The sequence below is a fragment of the Urocampus carinirostris genome, chromosome 15, assembly GCF_059441175.1.
Source record: "Urocampus carinirostris isolate Australia breed hairy pipefish chromosome 15, RoL_Ucar_1.0, whole genome shotgun sequence".
In the NCBI taxonomy this organism is placed as follows: domain Eukaryota; kingdom Metazoa; phylum Chordata; class Actinopteri; order Syngnathiformes; family Syngnathidae; genus Urocampus; species Urocampus carinirostris.
Genome location: NC_142363.1, coordinates 24,128,229 through 24,134,228, shown reverse-complemented (window position 1 = coordinate 24,134,228; position 6,000 = coordinate 24,128,229).

The following is a 6,000-nucleotide window of genomic DNA, read 5'->3' as shown; positions in this document are numbered from 1 at the left end:
GTCCAACACACAAAAGGACCAAAAACAAAACAAAACAGGTTCAAAGGCAATCCAAATTACAAACTAGGCATTACTCGGATCAAACGGGCATGAACAGGGTTTCAACGAGGGTTAAACAATGATCTGGCAGCGGGCAGTTCCAAAAGGAGCGCTTAAGTACTCCAAGAGCAATCAGTCCAATGCGTCTCAGCCGGTGTTAAGGGGCGGGGCCAGCTGGGCGCCATGACAACCGTGCAGGACATGACAGGATCACAATCCGAGTACGAGAGCGACTTGCTTCCTTCGCCCAGCGAACACCGGATCGTAGGCGCAACCCTTCCTCTTTCCTTCATTAAAACTTGTGAGAAACGTAACGCAATTGGGTCCTGTTTCCGTTCTTGTCTTGACACTTTATTATTACATCCGACTCAAAGATAAAATAAGGGCCAAAGCTATCTTTTCTGTGATCGTACTATTTTACTCTATGCCTAAGCAGCACAGTGAGCTACAGTATTGGTCCAAAACTACACTTTACCCTCACGATAATACACCAACAGACCTTGTTTTGGCCATACTTCTCTAAGGGATCCTTTATATGGAAGCTCATTAAACAGTCTATAATAATAATAATAATAATAATGATAATAAATTGTACTTCAAAGCGTCTTTCAGGACACCCGAGGTCGCTGTACATATGGTAACAAACAACAATAAAGCAAGACTAAAACAAGAATAAGACAAGAAAATAGCAAATAGCAAATAAAAAGACAGTAGAGTTAAAAGGGGACGGTATGTGGGGCAGATGATCAAGTCTGTGTTCACCGTTAAGAAACTTCATGTTGAAAACACATAGGACAAACCATAAAATGTTATGATTACTCAGTAATTTCACCTGCGACCGCTCATTGGGCGCCAACCGCTGCGGGCTATCTGATTGGCTCCCTGTCCCTATTCAAACCCTTTCCTGTCACTCTCCTGTTGTCAGTCCGTCTGCGAACCTCTGTTGATACAAGGCAAGCGTTTTTTGACCCTGACTTTCGCCTGTCCCGTTTTTGCCCCCATTTTTCCACCCTGCCCGTTCCTGATCTCCCGTTTGTCTCCGGCTACGACCCGTTTGTGATCCCGACTACGTCTCCTCTTCCGTCCTGGCTTACGACCCGTTTCTGACCCCATTACGTTTTTGCTCTCCTGTCCCAGCTATCGACCGGTTTTGTCCGTCCCTGACACCGCCATCGCTCACTACAGAAGATCCATTTCCGTATTTGGATCACAATCCGATTGCGAGAGTGACTTGCTTCCCGCTTCTAGCGAACACCGGATCGCGGGCGCTGCCCTTCCTCTCTCTACCTCAATAAACATGTGAGAAACATTACGCGATTGGGTCTCCCCTTTGTTCTGTAAACACCCAAAACCACCAGCCAAGCACCCAGAGCGATTTGATCGACTGAGAAGTAGGGCTGGGTGGATCATTACACACAAAGCACACTCGACCAAATACATCTGTATCCTTCTCGTTTGCAGTATTTTGAGGCATTATTACACAAAAACTCTACTCGCACCTGTTTTGAAACCATTTTTCACGATGAAAAATGACAATCTTAAGTAACCGTGGGAAGGTGACCATTTTAAGTGGTATATTTGATAAAATGGGTCATTATCTGGCATTGTTATTATTTCAGATAGATTTGAGCATAGCATCAAACGTTACACAATGGAATACAATGTGCTAAGGAATTAGCTTTAGTCTGAAGAGTGGGTTTGGTGGTTTGGTTGAATTTTGTCTTGGAATATATGGTCAGGGTTGGGTAGGGTTACTTTAACTGGATTACTTTCAATTACTTTTGGATTACTCCAATACCAAACATGCTAATAAAAGACAAAAGAAACTAAATATAAATAAAATGACTACATTTTGTGCAGGCTTGGGGAGTAACGGAATACATGGAACGGCAAAAAGGATGTTGGCAAGCTGTTTGGATTTCTTTTCATTTTGTTTCTGTCGCATTTTATGTTCGTTTTGCCGGACATCAAAGAGATCAAAGCCAGGAGAGAAAGCTTACCACGTGTTGTGAGTCATCATTTTATTCATATTTAGTTTCTTTTGTCTTTTATTAGCATATTTGGTATTGGAGTAATCCAAAAGTGATTGAAAGTAATCAAGTTAAAGTAACCGTACTCAACCCTGTATATGGTGTACTATCAAAAAAAACACTAAATATTTTGCCTAGTGCCTCTTTGAGACAAAATAGTTCCCGACCCCTGTCCTCAACCAAAGTTCATGTTAATTGTCATCCAGGTTCATCAAAATTTCAAACAAGGCAACGGACTGTAATTTTCCTCCAATACTCTCGCCGAATAGCGAATATGCCGGCTGAGAAGATCATCAAAAGCAAAATGCCGCCGGTGCCTACTTTGTGCCCTACTTCTTGAAAAGTAGCCAAGGATTTTGGGATAAAGGCGCACACACATCGCAGAAGTGTAACCCAAATAGAGCCACTTGTCGTCCGCCCGCGGGGATGAATTATTCAACATCTGTCTGAGAGGCCTGCATATGTAAACAGGTGGACGGTCTCCTGGTTGGCTCCTCTGCTTTTTGTTGGCAGGAAGAAAAAAAAGGAAGGGGTTTTTTTTTTACTTCTACAAGAGGCCATTTCAGTTTTCAAAGACAATTCGGTTGGGTATGTCTATGAGTAAGGCTACCAAAAAAAGTCAAGAAGCATTGCTTGTAAAACACATTTAATGGTCATTTTGGCTTTTTTCACTGGTCAAGTCAAGTCAATTCATTAACCCTTGAATACAAAACATCTCAAAGGACTGCACAGGTAACATTCACACACCTGAAGCATGTGAACGCCTGCATGGACCAGCTGGCAGAGATCGGGAAGCTGCGTCGTGGCCGTCATAGACTTTCTGGACTAGTTTACAGGCTTGGGGCGTCGCTGCTGTCATGCACTTTCCGGACACATTTTCAACATGTTACCTAGTGTTTACTATGTTTGTGTACTGTAATGCTAGATGTAATTCACCCTGGTCATCCTGGAAGGGGGATACGACTTGTGGGGTCCCTTCTCAGGGTTTCTCTTTTTCCTCACGCTGAGGTTTTGAGTTGTTCCTTGCCCGCATGTAGGTTTAAGATCAGGTAATTGTGTCATTGTAATCCTGTGCAGTCCTTTGAGACATTTTTTGTGATTAAGGGCTATATAAATGCATTTGACTTGACTTGACTTGACACCATCCCCTGATCTTAAGCCAACATGCGAGCAAGGAAAAACTCAAAACCTCAGCACGAGGAAGATAAGAAACCTTGAGATGAGCCTCACAAGTGGTAGTCCCCCTTCCAGGATGACCAGGGTCACACACAAAACATAATGAACATCAATGAAAGAAAACAATAGAAAATATGTTGATATTTGTCCAGGAAGTTCATGACAGCAACGACACGTTAAACCTGTAAAATATCCATCCACCCATTATCTGCACCGCTTATCGTCAGTAGGGTCGCGGGGTGCTGGAGCCCATCCCAGCCATCTTCGGGCTGTAGGCAGGGGACACCTTGAACTGGTTGCCAGCCAGTCACAGGGCACACAGAGACAGACAACTCGCTCGCCAATTAACCTGACATGAATGTTTTTTTGGAATGTGGGAGGAAAACGGAGTGCCCGGAGGAAACCCACGCAAGCACGGGGAGAACATGCAAACTCCACACAGGAGGGTTCGATCTCATGACCTCAGAACTGTGCCGCAAATGCGCTAACCACTGTGTCGCCGTGCTGCCCCTCTCAATGACCAGTTTAGGGGCAAGGGACACTCCCAACTGGTTACTAGTCAGTCGAAGGGCAAAACCGAGACAAGTCAAGTCATTTTTATTTGTATAGCCCTTAATCACAAAGAGTCTCAAAGGGCTGCACAGGTTATTACACAGACTATTTTTCAGACTATTATTGCATCATCCCCTGATCTGGAACCAACATGAGGGCAAGGATAAACTCAAATACCTCAACATGAGGAAAATGAAGAAATCTTGTGAAGGGACCGGACATGTGGCATCCCCCTTTCAGAATTACCAGACAGCAAAACAGAGACAAACAACCATTCATAGACTCCTTCACCCCTAGAGACAGAGTGCCTGGAGCAACCCCATGCAAGGATGGGGAGAACGTACAAACTCCGCACAGGAAAGATGGCAAGTTGCATTTGAACTCATGATCTCAGAACTATGCCGCAGGCCCGCCAACTACTCGACTGCCGTGCCGCGGAGTTTATCGAATCTCGAGTCAATTCAAGTCATGTTTATTTGTATAGCCCAGGGGTGGCGAACACGCGGCTCTAAAGCCGCATGCGGCTCTTGGCCAATAAGAATGCGGCTCTTTGCCTCATCATATTTTCTATATACTGTGGCTCTTTGCCTCGTTTCATGTTTAGTTTTTTTTCCCCCTCTTAAAACACACTTTAATCCATCAGAGTTAATAACAAATAATAAATAATATTTTGAAATTAATTTGGCAGATTTGTTGTTTTTATGCTGCTTCGAACACATGATTGACTGCCAGTCATCTGTGTAGGTTACGTCTAATGCCGGTCAGTGCGTGGTGTGGCTCTTTGACTCTCACGGTTAAACTTGTTCGCCACCCCTGGTATACCCCTTTATCACAAATAGTCCCAAAGGGCTGCACAGACCACAGATTATTGAAAACCACAGACTATTATTACACCATCCCCTGATCTACAACCCACACGAGGGCAAGAAAAAGCTCAAAAACCTTAACATGAGGAAAATGAAGAAACCTTGAGAAGCGACTGCACTCAAAATAATCCCCCTTCCATGATGACCAGACTGCAATGGATGTTGTAATAACAAATACTACACAGCTATTGTCAACATAAACTGTAGGTTATTCATATGCTATAGAATAGAAGTTTGTTTTAAGCTTAGATTTAAACATTTCCACTGAGGTTCCAGATCGAATCTCAGGGGGAAGAGCATTCCACAGCACCGGGGCCCAAATGGAGAACGCTCTTGAACCTGCGGATTTCTTCTTGGCTCTTGGGATCACTAGTAGACCCAGCATTTTCAGAGCGAAGGCTCCGGACCGGAACATAGGGGGAAAATAAATATAAGTTATATAATTAATTATTTGTAGTGTAGGATAGGTTAGACTTGATTCGATTTTCTATTTTTTTTTGGTATGAAATGATCCAATTCATGGGGGCTGGTTCAAATAAATTCACAAAATATTTCCAAAATATTTTCAGTCAAAATAGTTTCAGGCATTTTTGTACAACAGAATATGATATTTGGGATTGTATATGACTTAAGATCAAATATGTTTGTATTTACAAAATAATGGGAAAGAATTTGCGGTTTATAGTGAAATTGCACAATAGTGGGAACAAATTAACACAAGTTGGTTGATAAATTTTTCATCTCATCTCATTCTCATCTCATTAGCCGTACCGCTTATCCTCATTAGGGTCGCGGGGGGCTGGAGCCCATCCCAGCCATCTCCAGGCAGTGGGCAGGGGACACCCTGAACTGGTTGCCAGCCAATTGCAGGGCACACGGGGACAGACAACTCACTCGCTCGCTCATTCACACCTAGGGACAATTTAGACCGGCCAATTCACCTGAAATGCATGTTTTTTTTTGGAATGTGGGAGGAAACCGGAGTGCCCGGAGGAAACCCACGCAAGCACGGGGAGAACATGCAAACCCCGCACAGGAAGGCTGGTAGCTGGATTTGAACCCACGACAGGTTCCCATGACATGAACTGTGCCGCACAAGCGGTAACCACTGCGCTGCCGTGCTGCCCTGATAAATTTTTTTTTTAATATAATTTATTTTCCAACAAATGATTTCTTTTTTTTTTTGTGTAGCCATCTGAGTATATGTTTTCCATACGATCTTTTCATAACCAATTTTTTATCATTTTAACATGAAATGAATTGATCTGCATTTATATAGCGCTTTTCAAGTCAAGACTTCCCAAAGCGCTTTACAGTGTGCTTCACATTTTCCAATA